The 17,448-nt window shown below is 36.0% G+C and overlaps 1 pseudogene; it reads right to left on the minus strand.

The window, feature by feature from the left end:
- Positions 1 to 10,824: 10,824 nt before the first annotated feature.
- On the minus strand, positions 10,825 to 15,305 carry LOC110741408 (annotated as a pseudogene).
- Positions 15,306 to 17,448: the final 2,143 nt, after the last annotated feature.

Here is a 17,448-nt window from a genome sequence, read left to right on the forward strand (position 1 = left end):
GGTGTATCTTAAATAGGTGGTCGTTTTAATTTAGGGGCTGGTTCTTAGCTTAAATTGTTGAATTCAGGGTGGAGGCCATTAAGGAATAAGACAAAGACAGTGTTCTCCATGCCTGAACTCAGCATGGATAGATCTGAAAAACAAGCAAACCTAATTTACTTGAGGGCCTTATAAACACTTTATCTAGGATAGCTTTCTTTTCGCCTTTGGAGTGGGATAGTAACTATTCCAAAGGGTTAGCAGATTTAATTTTCTTAATTAGTTTGCTTAAGCTTTTTATTTGCCTTTTATAAGAAGTTAAAAAAACCTACAAATATGGAAATATTCTTAGAAGCTTCTGCACATCACTAGGCATCCCTGGATGAGACTAATTCAGGAGCCCTCATTTTCAAATGCATTTCTTAAAGTGCAATATTGTGCATTTGGAACATTTCATTGTCATTTAAAATTATCTTTGGTAAAATTTTATCACTTCTATAAGAATTTGCTGATCCTGGACCTAATACTTGTACATGTTTTGTAGGCATAGTCAGAAGGTACATTACTCAGTTCTTCAGAAATTAAGGATTCCATTGTTACTTTGAATTTTGACTTTGGCTCTTAGATTTCCTGACCAACTTAGTCAATTACTTTTCCCTACCTATGTGTGCAAGAAAAAAGAAAGAAAGAAGGTAGAACACAAAAACCTCTGCAAACTTTTGGAAGCTGAAGTTTGCTCCCCCTACAGTGTTACCATTACAATCGTTTTCTGTCAGACCCGGTCAAACATATGAGATCTCTAATTGTACTCAAGCCAACTATTGGATTCAATCGGATCCTGGACCCAGTCCAGTTTCTACTGAAATTTCCAAACTCAGTTTGGATCAGAAATTTGCTGAAACTTGGACAGCTCAAAACATAAATCCATGGAGCTTCAGAATCTGAGAAGGAGCCATGAGAGAGCAATGGACACAATGGGCCCGGCAGGTACTTTGCTCGATCACGCAGCGCTCCTGGCTGTTGCTGAAGCTTTACTTCAGATTCCACTTCTGATGTCACTTTAGAAAAACCTTAGACAAATTAAATTTAACAGAGTTTAATTGAACAAAAAACGATTTGCAAATTGGGCAGCCTCCAAACCAAAATAGGTCCACAGGTTCACAGAAGCTCCATGGCTACTGCATGGTCAATTCTCATCATTCCTTTTTAGAAATTTTCTGCCCATTTTTCCTTGTTATTTCTCCAAATGATCTTTATAAGCACCATACCTAGTTTAAAAATGGTTGTTTTTTTTAAAAAATTTTTAATTTAACAAGTAATTAAAACTAAAAACTTGTTATTAAAATAACTATACAGCTAAACCATTTAGTTTTTAGTTTTAATTACAAATTACACTGTATTTTATTTTATTATACTGTAACTTTTTTATTATTATTAAACTTTGAGTTCTAGGGTACATGTGCACAATGTGCAGGCTTGTTACAAAGGTATACATGTGCCATGTTGGTGTGTTGCACCCATCAACTCGTCATTTACATTAGGTATTTCTCCTTACACTGTCCCTTCTCCAGCCCCCCACTCCCCAACAGACCCCAGTGTGTGATGTTCCCGTCCCTGTGTCCATATGTTCTCATTGTTCAACTATCACTTATGAGAACATGCGGTGTTTGGTTTTCTGTCCTTGTGATATTTTGCTGAGAATGATGGTTTCCAGCTTCATCTATGTCTCTGCAAAGGACGTGAACTCATCCTTTTTTATGGCTGCATAGTATTACATGGTGTATATGTGCCACATATTCTTCATCCAGTCTATTATTGATGGACATTTGGGTTGGTTCCAAGTCTTTGCTATTGTGAATAGTGCCATAACAAACATACATGTGCATGTGACTTTATAGTAGCATGATTTATAATCCTCTGGGTATATACCCAGTAATGGTCTTGCTCTGTCACCCAGGTTGGAGTGCAGTGGCATGATCTCGGCTCACTGCAACCTCCACCTTCCGGGTTCAAGTAACTCTCATGCCTTAGCCTACTGAGTATTTGGGATTACAAGCTTGTGCCACCATGCCTGGTTAATTGTTTTGTATTTTTAGTAGATACAGGGTCTCACCATGTTGGCCAGGCTTGTCTGGAATGCCTGGCTTCAGGTTGATCTGCCCACTTTGGCCTCCCAAAGTGCTGGGATTACAGGTGTAAGCCACCACACCTGGAGGAATTATGCCTGGAGGAATTTCTGCATTCAAAAGTATACATTTTATTTTCCTTTCCTTTATAAATTCATTTTTTTGCTTTCCTTAGTTTCACATCGTTGTCCTTTGACTATCATTTTAAATTTAATAATTTTTTTTCTTGTTTGATAACTTCAACATTAAGGCTATGAAATAAATTTGAAGATATATTAAGGATAGTTTTTCTAGCCATGTTTACTGAACCATCTGACAATTTCTGGCTCCAACACTTAGTGGAATACACTGTTCTACATTAAGTTCTAAATTTTTGGAAAACTCTCTGTTAATGCTTTATGATATTCACAAGTTTTACTTTATGTATATGTTCCCTATGGTTTTAGGGATTACAAAAAGTGTTTACTTTCTTTCATGAGTTTATTCAAAGCAGACCACTTAGTAGAACATTTTTCATTATTGTTAAGAAGACAAGAATATGGCTTTAACTTATTGAATTACCATAATTACCAATTTATGTTGAATATCTCCTGGTTTTTCAATCAATCCTAAAAAAATTCAGTTTTATTATATGGAAAAAATATTTCTGAGAAGCCAGATAACATAATTTTAATGAGCAAAATCCATTATATAATCGATGTCATATATTCCATTTGATATACACATATGTGACTTTTTGTTTTTATTTTTTATTTGAAAAAAATATAGATTCATTGGAAGTTGCAAAACTAGTGCAGAGAAGTTTCACGTGCGCTTCACTCAGCTTCCGCCACTGGCTACACTTTACAAACAACAAAAACAATCTCAACTAGGAAAACTTTTAATAATGATAGCAAATGTTATTCTTCTAATTATATTCTTTCTTCATTTTCTATGTGTCCCAAATGATTTTATGCCATTTTAGCGTTTGTATTAAAATAGAAAAAGATTGTTCCTCTAGAGTTGATTTTTCAGTAACATTCTTTATTATTATTCTATTTTTCTTTTTGTTTTAAATACCCCTGCAAATATGAAATAGTTCTTTTTCTCTGGAGTGTGGAATTTTTACACACCTGATTTGGTTTAATTTTAATTTATAACCTAACATTTCAGGGGAATTAACTATGTCCTACCTTTCGTTGCCTTCCAAGTTGTATAACTTAAAGGCTTTTTTAAAAATAGCAAACAATTATCCACCTAGTGTCGAATAGTGGAGATGGATAATATAGCAATGTGATTTAAAAATTGATCCTAGCTCTACTCAGTTGAGCATAAAAGAAAATATATGACCTGCTGGAGAGACATAGTAAGCCTGCAGCATACAGTACATCACTGCCAAAGCCAGAAAAGGTTTTAAAAGACCTTTCTGCTAAGGAAGCTTGCTATCTGCTATATAATCCTAGCCAGACTTTTTCCTGACCTTGAAAAAACTAAAAGTATAATCAATGATCATCTAATAGCCGTTGTTCAGGCATTGTATATGGTGTGCACTTTCTGCTGAACCACAGATGATGTTTACCCCATCTGAAGAAACCATACTGTCAGACAGTCAGTAAACAAAGATTTGTCTCTCTGGAAATGCCGCAGACTGTAAATACCAAACTGGCCAACCATGGCTATTTTGGAATCCATTCACATTAAAAATACCATTATACCCGAACTATAAATTTAACCTATTTGTGATTCTGCAACCATTAGTAGGATTATGGTTTTTGAAGGAAAAAATAACCAAAACATTTATTATATTATTTGCCAATGGAGGCATTTAAGACCATATCCAAAACTGTGTATAGTTGCCAAAAAGGTCATTCTGAAGCAAAATACCAAGTTTTATGATTCAGAAAGGCATGACCTTTTGAATGAGCTTGATTGAAGCTGAAAAGAACATTTAAATGCATATTGATGCTTAAGATGTGTAGGGTATCATGGAATCAACTAGAAAAAGAAATCCAAAAGGTTACCTGATCCAACTATCTGTTTTCTAGCTGGGTGATTGTGAAGTCCACAAAATGGAGGAGATATTTAATGGTGACATTTATTCATTGACTCCACACACTTTCATTGAAAACACCGATTACTTGCTAGGCACTGCATTAGGTGCCAGAATTACAGAGGAAATCATACACTTTGTTCTCAAAGAGTTCATAATCTAAGAGGAAAACAAAGCAAGGCGCAGGAATAATCAGAGAGTCAATTATTTCTGAACTCTTTTTTTTTTTTCAAGTAGTTCTCATCTAAGTTGTTTTTTGTCATGAGAAAATTAGATATGTTGCTAAAAATTCATGACTGTTGCAAGAAAAAATAAAAGACAATGGAGGTCAGAAAAAATTACGGGCAAGTGATACAATGTAAAGCATCCAGAAAGGGCAGACAAGCCTCCATAATCATTGTACATCTGTCAAATAAGAAAATTACAACAGAAATAGCTAAAGTTCTAGAAATACATTTGGTGAAAAAGTTTTATATATTGCGTAAACTTTGCTAAATTGCAGCCAGAGGTGAGAATGCACAAAAATAAGTGAAAATGCTATGAAACCCAGATATGATTGTTATAGCACAGATTAGGTCCTGTTGTGGCATGGGCCGTAAGGATTAAAGGCACAACACAGAGCTAGGTAAATGACACAGAGCAAAGAAGATCTCTGGGAGGCTTTTCCCTTGGTTAAGACTTCACCAACATATTAACTGAGAGGTATTGGAAGGTTGTTATACATACATTTTCTTATCCCATACATAATGTTTACAAAAATTTTTACCGCCGTTTTAGCTATAATAAAGCATGATGTTCTCAGGCAAAGTTTGACAATCAGAGGGATACCAGTGGAGAAGTGGCAGAACTCAGGCTGCCTGAGCGCTCACCCTTCCCTTCCTGAGGCAGGCTTCAATATCCAGGTCTCATGGGGCATCATGTGATCAGCAATAAAGTCTGCTTCCTTTTGTTTTTCATGGGACAGGGGGAATAAGAACAGACAGAACGAATTGTTGATATGGTGAATGCAGCTGAAACTTCTGCTAACTTTCTGGTGCACAGGTTACACAGACTAGAGGAACAGAGGCTCTTCAACAATAATTTGCTAGCCTTTTCTTTAAAAAACAACTTATATGTGCAGCACATATCTTTATATAAATTAAGGTGTTATAGCTGTTTTTAAAAGCAGAGGATGCTTTGCCTGGCACATAAGAAAGCAGGAAATGAAATGGTAAGCAGAGCTCAAAAAGGAAAGAAACCTTTAGGAAATTACTTCAAAAGTAGGCTATAAAAGAGGAGAACACTGGAAATAATGTCCTGGGTTGAGCAATTCTGAAGGCCAGGAGACTCCCAAGGCTTTCCTTTTTCCCAAAAGTTTTCTTCTTCATAGTAACTAGGTAAGAAAAGATTGCAACAGATGATGACACCAACTAGAGCTATTTAGAGTACACAGCATACCTGAACACTTTAATAATAGAACTTTATAAGATATATTTTTATTAAAAAGTTCTAAAGGGAAAAGAGAATCCCCTGATAGATAATATACAGAGTCAATAATGCACCAAATCATATGAAAATATAAAAGTTAATTATATGTTGAATCTTAAAAAGAGTATTTTATAATGCTTTCACTAATTGTTTTAATATAGTAGATATTACGTCTATTTTTTTGTACCTCATTGACCATGCCTAGCCAGTTTTTTCTTTTCTTTCAGTTTTTTTCTTTTTGTTCTTGTCTGTATTATTTCTTCACTGTTGCTGTAATAGTCATAATTCTAAACAAATGTAATATAATCTTATGGTTTAAATAGAATGTTCCTTTCTGCTCTCAAGTCTCTTTGTGTTCAACTAATCTTATGCATTCTCCAGATTGATGTTATTAAGTTCAGCTTTATATTCATCACTTTCCCACTAAAATTGTCTTCATGCTTTTGTCATTTCCTCTAATAACATTCAAAAAATTGAACGGATGGAGATAGAGCGTAGAGTGATTGTTACCAGATGCTGGGAAGTATAGTGGAGAAGAGGAGCAAAGGAGAGGGTGGTTAATTGGTACAAAAGTACAGTCAGAAGAAATAATATCTAGTGTTTAGTAACACAATAGAATGACTACAGTTAACAATAATTTATTGCATATTTCAAAATAACTAAAAGAGTATAATTGGAATGTTCCTAACACAAAGAAATGATAAATGCTTGAACTGATGGATACCCCAGTTATTCTGATTGGATCATTACATACTGTATGCTTGTATTAAAATATCACACCTACCCCCATAAATATGTATACCTATTATGTATCCATATAATTTAAAATGAAAATTTAAAAATACAAAAAGACCCAAACTATGTTTTCACGTATATTTTAGACATAGTTTACATTTGTAAAACAACCTTAACACATATTTATCATTCTATTACCTGAAGTATTCAAACAAGTTGCAAGATTGGTTACTTAAATATAATTTATCAATATTTTTTATTTCTTGAAATTTTCTTAATGATACACAATATGAAAACAAAAGAAAACCAAGTTTTTCCACTGTTCTTGTTTTTGCTTTAGTTGTACTTCTTATTGGGAGAAGAAGATACAGTGTTTTTTTTTTAATTAAACATATTGGAAATCTGGATTCTAATCAAAAACAATATTGGCTCCATTGCATTGAGAAAAAAGAAGAATACCTTAGTATTTTTATAAGGAAATTCATGTTTCATTTATTCACTTAAAATAATGTATTGATACTTATCCTATGCCATGTTGGGAGTCAAGAACAGTGAGAGCAAGAAACTAATCCACTATATCTGCAAAGTACTAACAGGTTAGAGGGAAGATAGCATATCAACAGATGAATAAAATACAGTGGATGTGCAGTGTTATTGGCATATGGCTAGAATACTGTGAAACATCAAGAAGGTAAATAACACTGCCTGATGAATGGTATTGTGCCTATGTTTATGCCTCTTTATCTCAACCACAGAGCGAAAAACTTAAAAGATTTGCAAATAATGATTGCAGATTTGTTAATTATGAGTTTTGTTTAAAACATATTTTAAAACAAAGAGAAAAACTTCCAGTCTTTTCACCTCAGTAGACTAACTTAACCTATGGGGAGTCTAATTGTTTGGGTTACATGGTATTTTAGAACACCACAATACCCTTAGGATTCATTGTATCAACCACAAAGGAGAACTAAATAAGACATTGTAAAATGCATGGTGTTTTCACTGACTCATTTTTAGCTAGCTTCCTCTAGCTTTCTTCAAGCTAACAAAGGAAGAAACTTAAGACACTAATAATGATGGGCCTTATTAACTTAGATTAGAATTCTGGTCTAACCTTTTAATCGCTTATAGCAACTTGAGAACTGAACAACTATATTTCCACTTAAACCTCTTCTTCATATAATATTGGACTATCTCATACCATATTTTGTATACAGTGTTATTAGTTTCTATGCATTATAATCAAGACTTTATTAAAAATAGATTATAGCACTAAAGGTATATGCAGGTATATACTTTAAAAAGTCTTAACATATTTTAATAAAATTTGGATCTTTACAACAATACTTTGCTGTGAGTTAAACAAGGCAATGCAAATTTTGTGGATGCCACTTTTATATGTGGGGAACTAAGAGACAAAGAAATAAAGTAATTTGCTCAAAGTTACAAATACTGGATACGTAGCTTAACATTACATGGCCCATTTTTAGAGGTTTTTGTTTTTTCAAATTAGATATCCTTGGAACATGAGTCGAGATATTTCATATCCTCACTAATATATGATACATTTGACTAAGCCATATCCTGGAATCAAACCACTGCTATTCTATTTCTAGTGAGGAAATTGTTTTTCCCCTTATTTTCTTAATATGATAATTTACATTACTTAATTTTTAAATATTAGGCTAACCTTACTATTTCTATTGAAAACCCAATTTAATAATAATATATTTTATATCCGTCAGTGGACTATATTAGCTAATATGTGTATTTTGTATTTTGCATATCTTACATTATAGTCATGAGAGTGATTTATCTGTAATTTTTCTTTCAGTGGCCTCATCAGGTTTTGGTTTTTATTTTACAAAGATTATTCATTGGAAAAGTGTTATTTCTGTATTTTCTAAAAGTTATACAAATTAAAAAAAATATATGTACAATTTATTGCTTAAATTCTAAATACCTAAAGTTTCCTTTGGGAAAGTTTTTTATTTATGAACACAAACACTTTAACAGATACAGGACTATTCAGATTTCTATTTCTTCTTATGTTAATTTTAATAAGCTCATTTATTTTAGGAAATTGTTCACTTCATCTAAGTTGCCAAATTTGTTGTCATAAAATGCCTCATATTATTACATTATACTAAAATGCTGACACTACTGAAAGACAGTCTTGAGGCAGGAGGTGAAGTGAAGAGAAATTAATAGTTCAGTCTCAAGGCTCTGATATATAGATATGACATCCTGTGTAGACATCTAGTACCCAGTTTGATATATTGCTCATTATAACTTTATAATGTGTTTAATGTCTACTAAGTCAAGGACAATTTCTTTTTCCTTTTTCAGAATGCCCTTGATCATTCTTGTACATTTATATTTATTTATTTTATTTTATTTTATTTTTTTGAGATGGAGTCTCGCTCTGTCACCCAAGCTGGAGTGCAGTGGCATGATCTCGGCTCACTGTAAACTCCGCCTCCCAGGTTCATGCCATTCTCCTGTCTCTGCCTCCCGAGTAGCTGGGACTACAGGCACCTGCCACCACACCCGGCTAAATTTTTTTTCGTATTTTTAGTAGAGATGGGGGTTTCACCATGTTAGCCAGGATGGTCTTGATCTCCTGACCTCGTGATCTGCCCGCCTCAGCCTCCCAAAGTGTATTTGTTTATTTATTTTTATATTTTTAGTAGAGACGGGGATTCGCCATGCTGGTCAGGCTGGTCTCGAACTCCTGACCTCAGGTGATCCGCCTGCCTTGTCCTCCCAAAGTGCTGGGATTATAGGCATGAGCCACCACACCTGGTGACATTTATATTTATTTGTGAATTTTAGAATTTGATTATTAAGAGTCATAGAAAATATTAATATTTTATAGGTATTAGATTGCACTTTTAGAATAATTTAGAAAGACTGACATTTCAAAGAAAATTGAACATTCCTTCACATGAAAATGGATTACCAATTGAATTATCCAGATGTTCTCATATGCTGAAAAATAGTACTTATATTGGTGTTTATATCCAGCCACCTTCTTTACTGATTTTAATGGTTCATCATTGGAGTTAATTAGGAGAAAATCATATCGCTTGAAGAAATTAGCCATATTCTCTATTTTTTCCAAATGTTATATTTCTTATTACTGTTTATGGTCTTACTGTATAATTTTAGAAGTTGAATTCAATGGTGAATTATGAAAATAATAGGCACTTGCATTGTATATTTTAATTTTAATTTGAGTAGTTTTGATATTTCTCTCTTTTAAGATATTACTCTCACAATGTAACTTTTTCTTGTTTTAAGAGACAGGATCTCACTGTCACCCAGGCTGCAGTGCAGTAGCATAATCATAGTTCACTGCAGCCTTCTGGGCTCAAGCAATCCTGCTGCCTCCGCCTCCTGAGTAGCTGGGATTACGGGTATGTGCCACCATGCCCAGCCTGATATTTCACATTAGACATATTTGCTCTGTACTTTTGATGGGTACTATCAAGTTTAAAAAGATTTTTATATGCTTAGCTATAAGGGTTTTTAAAAAAACAAACAACCCCATCAAAAAGTGGGCAAAGGATATGAACAGACATTTCTCAAAAGAAGACATTCATACAGCCAACAGACACATGAAAAAAAAAAACAAAAAAACAGACACCATCACTGGCCATCAGAGAAATGCAAATCAAAACCACAATGAGATACCATCTCACACCACTTAGAATGGCAATCATTAAAAAGTCAGGAAACAACAGGTGCTAGAGAGGATGTGGAGAAATAGGAACACTTTTACACTGTTGGTGGGATTGTAAACTAGTTCAACCATTATGGAAAACAGTATGGCGATTCCTCAAGGATCTAGAACTAGAAGTACCATATGACCCAGCCATCCCATTACTGGGTATTATGAATTATAATCATGCTGCTATAAAGACACATGCACACATATGTTTATTGCGGCACTATTCACAATAGCAAAGACTTGTATTCAACCCAAATGTCCATCAGTGACAGACTGGATTAAGAAAATGTGGCACATATACACCATGGAATACTATGCAGCCATAAAAAAGGATGAGTTTGTGTCCTTTGTAGGGACATGGATGCAGCTGGAAACCATCATTCTCAGCAAACTATCACAAGAACAGAAAACCAAACACCGCATGTTCTCACTCATAGGTGGGAACTGAACAATGAGATCACTTGGACTCGGGAAGGGGACCATCACACACCGGGGCCTATCATGGGAAGCGGGGAAGGGGGAGGGATTGCATTGGGAGTTATACCTGATGTAAATGACGAGTTGATGGGTGCAGCACACCAACATGGCACAAGTATACATATATAACAAACCTGCACGTTATGCACATGTACCCTAGAACTTAAAGTATAATAATAATAGTTTTATATTACTAAAATAATTTCAAGGTTTAATTTATTGCATTTGTAGAGAAGGACAGATTTGCTAATCTATTTTGAGGTATTGAGGCAGACTACAAGATTACTAGTTCAACAGCAATATCTTATATTGATGTATCAAAATCCAAATATTTTCTTTTCTTTTTTGATGACAGGAAGAGTTATGTGTTCTATGAAATTTTATTATTTTGTCTTACAGTATCCTAAATTATCTTTCTGGATTCTTTTACCCTTTACTACTCAATTGTTAAATAGTATATTTCTCTTCCTTTTTGACTAATTCTCTCCCTGTAACTAGTGCAATGAAGTTAATGTTAGTGTTCATCCAAGATTCATATGCTGAAATTATAACTCCCATAGTTAGTGATGTTGTTAGAAAGTGGACAGCTGATTGGAGAGGTGATTAGGCCATGAGAGTAGAGCCCTCATGAATGGAATTAGTGCCCTTATAAAGGAGGCTTGAGAAAGGCGGCTTGTTCCTTCCATCATGTGAGGACACAGCAAGAAGGTGCTGTCTATAAGGAAATGAGACACTAAATCTGCCAACACCTTGATCTTGGTCTTTCTAGCCTCAATAACTGTGAGGAATAAACTTCTATTTTTATAAACCTCTCAGTTTATGGTATTTTATTACAGAAGCCCAAATGGACAAAGATATTAGCCTTTCTAAGACGGCTGTCTCAAACTGTGTATATTTTTTTTTTGTTTTAACTTCTGAACATTTTATTGGCCTCCTGCTCCTCCAAGGGTACCCTGCTTCTGCTGGCTTAGTATCTCAGAACTTTGGTGTCGTTGGTTTCAGACACCACTTTGCAATTCACTATTCGTCGGTCAGACACCACTTTGCAATCTACTATTCGTCGGGTGGTGGTCTTTTGGATGGTTTGCATGGAGATGCTACAGTCCAGGGCATTAACACAAGATTGAAGTCCTCGCCATCTTCCAGCAGGTGGCAGTAGGTGGCAAACTCTGCCTCCAGCTTGACCTTGATGTTCAGCAGGACCTCATACTCTGGGCCTGGCGCTACCCCTCTGCCCAGGTCTGTGCCAGCTCTGACTCCAGGTGCAGCAGGATACCGTTGAGCTGTTTCATCTGCAAGCTGCCTCCATCTCCCTCAGGCTGTTCTCCAAGCTGGCCTTCAGATTTCTCATCCAGTCCAGTTCGATCTCCAAGGACTGGACTGTATGTCTCATCTCCGTTGAGTGTTCCCTCAGCAGCTCCAACCTCGGTGGGCTGCGTGGTGACCACTGTGGTGCTCTCCTCAATCTGCTGAGACCAGTGCTTTACTAGATCCTCTCAGTTCTTCCGAGGCAACTCATCATATTGGACCCGGATGTCTGCCATGATCTTGGCAAGATCCTGAGATTTGGGGGTATCTACCTCCACAGTTAACCCAGAGGCTGCAATCTGGGTTTGTAGGCCTTTTACTTCCTCTTCGTGATTCTCCTTCATGAAGAGCAGCTCTTCCTTGAGAGCCTTGATATCTGTCTCCAGCTGCAGCCGAGTGACAGTGGTGTCATCAGTGACCTTGTGGAGTCCATGGATGTCGTTCTCCACAGACTGGTGGATGACCAGCTCTATCTCATACTTCACTCTAAAGTCATCAGCAGCAAGACAGGCATTGTCAATCTGCAGAACGACACGGGTATTATCCATAGCATTTGCGAAGATCTGAGCCCTCAGGTCCTGGATAGTCTTCAAGTAATGGCCCCAGTCTCTGACCTGGGGTCCCTTCTTCTCCAGGTGCTCCCGGATTTTGCTCTCCAGCCTCCAGTTCTTGGTCTCCAGGCTCCTCACTCTGTCCAGTTAGGGGTCAGGCACTTATTCAGGCTTTGCATGGTCTCCTCATTCTGGATGCCTCCCATTTCTGCCAGACCCATGGCCATCCCCACAGCCCAGCCCCTGGGCCTCAAGCCACCCCAGAAACTGGTGGAGCAGAACACGGAGATCTGGGAACTAGAACCCCCGGCACCTGCAAAGATGCTGGCTGCACTGCTGACTGGCTGGTGCCTTAGCTGGTCCCCTGGATGGAGCCCAGGGACTGGTAATTGGTGGAGAAGGTGGAGCGAGTGGTGAAGCTCATGCTGTCCAGGAAGGAGAATGAGAGGACAGGACCCAGGCTTTGCCAACCCAAACTGTGTGTACTTCTAAGTCACTTACCAAATATTTTGCTTTTATCTACTATGATTTGTTTTTCATTATTTTCACATTGAAAGTGGAGTTATTCTTTCTGATGGTGCTTATGGATCAAGCTTAGACTCATTTCTAGCTTTTTTCCTCACTTTTCTACTTCTTCCTGCCCTTGATTATAGAAGGGCTTATGGCAGATGAGAAACCATTCCTCTCTCCTCTGTCTTTCTCTCTTTCTCTTTCTCTTTCTTCTACTTAGCCATTTTGGGTTTGCCATTCTCCATCTTCAACTTAACTGAGGGCATACATTTTTGTATGGTGTCACTTGCTCTTGTTGTCTGGTATTGTTTTTGGAGGACATATTAGGAAATGTGAATCCAGGCAGCTCAAATTTTCCCAACTTACTCTAATATATAATTTAAATAACTAGAATGGGGGAGAAACCAAAATGAATACAAACAGTAACAGTGAATGAACAATAACAGCAATATTGATAAAATTGCTGCACTAAAGTGAGTGCAGAAGAAAAACTAACTTGTGTGTCTCTGGAAATCAGTATTTTGGCTATGTATTTTAAGGCTACTGCCAAAAGGAACTACATAGAAATATTGTACTCTACTAATATATGTGTTTATCACAAGAATATAAGTTAATTCTGAAACTGCTCTACATGTGTTATAGGACTGAATAAATATTTTAAGTACATATTGTATTTTTTTTTTCAATAAATACATATGGATGAGAGTCAACTTTCTTTTTTTATTTCTTTTTCTTGGTTAGAGACAAGGTCTTGCTCTGTTGCCCAGGCTGGAGTAGAATGGAGTGATCAGAGCTCAATGCAATCATAAACTCCTGAGTTGAAGCAATCCTTCTGCCTCAGCCTCTCACAGTACTGGGATTACAGCCACAAGCTATAGTGCCCAGCTGAGAGTCAATTTTCTTACTTTCCAAAAAGAGATTTAGTTACCAATAAGAAAGTGGAAAGGAGAGATTTAATGCTTTAGTATAAAATTAGAACTAGAGGTTTCATATGAACTAAAGATTTTAATGATAGAGAGAAAGATGTGTGTATATGTGTTTCCTAGCTCTCTGCTGAGAGGGCTAGAAGCAACGGCATCACAGTAGCAATGAGCTCACTCAGTTCCTAGATACTGATTTCTCTATGCTTCTTTAATAAAGTGAACCAGAACTCCTTGGAAAATGACTGATTTCAGGGATGGGCAGGGAAAGTGTGAGATGTGCCTGGAAATTATTTTGGTGCCAGAAAGAGAGGAGTTGCCCAAAATTGATTAAAATATGTTGAAAGAATTCAGGAGACAATAGGAAAAGTCTCCCAGGTGACACATATGGGGCAACTTGAGCACAATTTAAAAAGTAAGAGCAGTGGATTCAAGTCAAAGACTAAGACAAACAGCTATGTCTTCATAATAATAAATAAATGAAGGAGAGACAGAAATTCATACTAATAGCCAAATTAGAATAAATAAAATGGAAACAATAGAAATATGAAAAAATACAATTTTTCATGGTAACACTCCTTGCAAGCAAGAATCATCAATGAATGTTAAAATTAAAGAGCAAACTTATGATGAGAAAGAAGATATATGCATAATTTTAAGATATTTTCTACACATACTTAATTCCATTAGGGAAAAATAGTAATCTTAGACTTAAGAAATATGGCACATATCACATTACTGACATTAAGCAGGTAACCAAAGCTAAATTCATCAAGAAAAAGAAACATAGACATAAGGTGCCTCTGATATGGGAAGCACGCAGTATCACTTCTGTTGTATCATTGCCAAATATTAAGAACCTGAACAAAACCATGAGGGAACATTATATAAATGAAAATTGAGAAATATTTGACATAAAAACTGTCTTGCACTCTTCAAACATATTAAGGTCATAAGAAACAATAAAAACAGAAACTGTCCCAGATCTAAGGAGACTAACTGTACATGACAATTAAATGAATTATGTGAATCAGGATCAGATCCTGGATCAGACAAAGAGCATTAGTGGATATATGCTGTAATTTAAATGTGGTCTCTATTTAATTAGTAAAATTGTATCTTTAATTTTCCGGATGTGATAATTATATTAGGATTTCATACATGTTAACACTTGGGAAGATTTGAAAGATTTGAAGATTTGTGTTTGAAAGACACAGATACTTTGCAGCTTTTTGTAAAATTCGTGTAAATCTGAAACCATTTTCATACAAAATATTAAAAAAGGAAATACATGGTTTTGGTATGATACTATAGTTATATAAGATATAATCACTGGAGGAAACTCAGTGAAGGGCAGATAGATAGAATCACATTGAACTATGTTTTACAATTTAATGTGACTCTACAATTATTTTAAAATAAATAGATTTTAGAAACTCTACAATGTTCTCATGACTGTAATCCCAGCACTATGAGAGGCCAAGACAGGCAGATCACTTGAGGTCAGGAGTTTGAGATCAGCCTGGCCAATATGGTGAAACCCCATCTCTACTAAAAATACCAAAAAAAAAAAAAAAAAAAAAAAAAGGCCAGGCACGGTGGCTCAGGTCTGTAATCCCAGTACTTTAGGAGGTCGAGGCGGTCGGATCCGAGGTCAGGAGATCTAGACCATCCCGACTAACACGGTGAAACCCCTTCTCCACTAAAAATACAAAAAAATTAGCCGGGCGTGGTGGTGGGCAACTGCAGTACCAGCTACTCAAGGGGCTGAGGCAGGAGAGTGGCGTGAGCCCGGGAGGCGGAGCTTGCAGTGAGCCGAGATCAGGCCACTGCACTCCAGCCTGGGAGGCAGAGCGAGACTCCGTCTCAAAAAAAAAAAAAAGAAAAAAAAAAAAAAAGAAAAAAGAAAAATTAGCGGGTGCCTGCAATCCCAGCTACTTGGGAGGATGAGGCTGAAGAATTGCTTGAACTGCGGAGGCAACTATTGCAGTGAGTTAAGATCGCTCCACTACACTCTAGCCTGGGTGACAGAGCGAGACTGTATCACAATAAAACCAAAAACAAACAAACAAACAAAAACTATTAAATATGTTAAAAGCTGACCAAGAAAAAGACATACAACCTCCAGAAAAACAACGTGTAGTTTGAAAGCTAAGTTCTCAACAGAAAATATGAAGCCAGAAGATGATGGATGGATATCTTTAAAGTTTTGAAAGAAAATAATAACATTGCATTATATTTTCTTTGAAATATTTCAATTATAAAAGTAAAATAGAAATATTCAGACAAAAATTGAGAGAATTTTGTTACCTATCTGTTGTAAGTGATACATTAAGAAAAATATCTACAATAAAATTCAGAGATACAAAAATTTGTGGAATTGAAATGTAAAAATCAGTGGAATGAATCACAAGTATAAAATACAAATTCTTTTTATACATAATAAAATGTATGGCAATCATAGAACACAGAGGAAGGTAAATAGAAATAATATGTTCTAAGGACATTGAATTGTCTGGGAATTTAGTAAAGTGCTGATTATTATTTCAGTAATTAGGAAAGTATGCTATAATAAAGTAGATAGACACTAAAAGTCTCAAGTTTTAGTTTAATGGGATCATTGTGTGTCCGCTGGTAGAAATATATATTTTTTTAAAGTACAGTCTCTAAAGCAGCAGAGCCTAAAGTCACAGAGACTGAAGAAAAAATGTTTTTAGTAGATCACCAGGGATAATAATGAAAGGATCTATTTATTTACACATCTTCATGAGATTCATAAATATGAAAGAATAGCATCATAAATTGAACTCTGATTTAGTGCATATAGTAGTACATCTGTGGGACATTGTTCAAGCCCTGCAAAGTGTTATCACCTACTTGGTACTGTATCTGAGTCTTCAGAAACAATTTCACTTTTCCATTCAGACAGTTGCTTCTAGTTCATGGGGAACATAGTGAGATCAATGAAAACCATGAGCATAAATCTGTGGCCACACTTCATTTGCTGTAAAGTGAGATCCTTGGTCGCAAGTGATGCTTCTGGGAAAAATGATAAGATATTCTGTATGCTCAAGGATGTCATAAATAATAGAAAGGCAAATCTACATCCAGAATATATGTCTAGTACAGTAAAATCTGCCACTTCCATAATAGAAGTAGTCCAACTTAATCCACCAATGGGTAGATGGCTAATAACCCTGGGGAATAGTGCAGTTTGGGGGATGCAGTGTTGGTCTTTGCTCTTGGAAGACTGGACACACAACAATAGCTGTAACTAGATGGGTGTTGACAAGTGGAAGTCATCATTCTTGAGAATATACATAATCTCATCCCTGCTAACATGGCCACTTTGTCCATGAGCTAATTGGAGAAAAATCACAGTGACTGAGGAAGGGGACTGATTTACTCCTCCAGGATAAATCATCATGAATATTAAAATTCTCCTGTACTGAGATCACGCCACTGCACTCCAGCCTGGCAACAGAACAAGTCTCCATTAAAAAAAAAAAATCCTGTATAGAATCTGGTGAAATTTTACATATGACACAAATATCTTTTCACAATCAGTGCTCTTTCAGGGAGGCCTTCCTGTTACAGGATCTTTGGGGTGTCA

This window comes from Papio anubis, chromosome 13 (assembly GCF_008728515.1).
Source record: "Papio anubis isolate 15944 chromosome 13, Panubis1.0, whole genome shotgun sequence".
Classification (NCBI taxonomy): domain Eukaryota; kingdom Metazoa; phylum Chordata; class Mammalia; order Primates; family Cercopithecidae; genus Papio; species Papio anubis.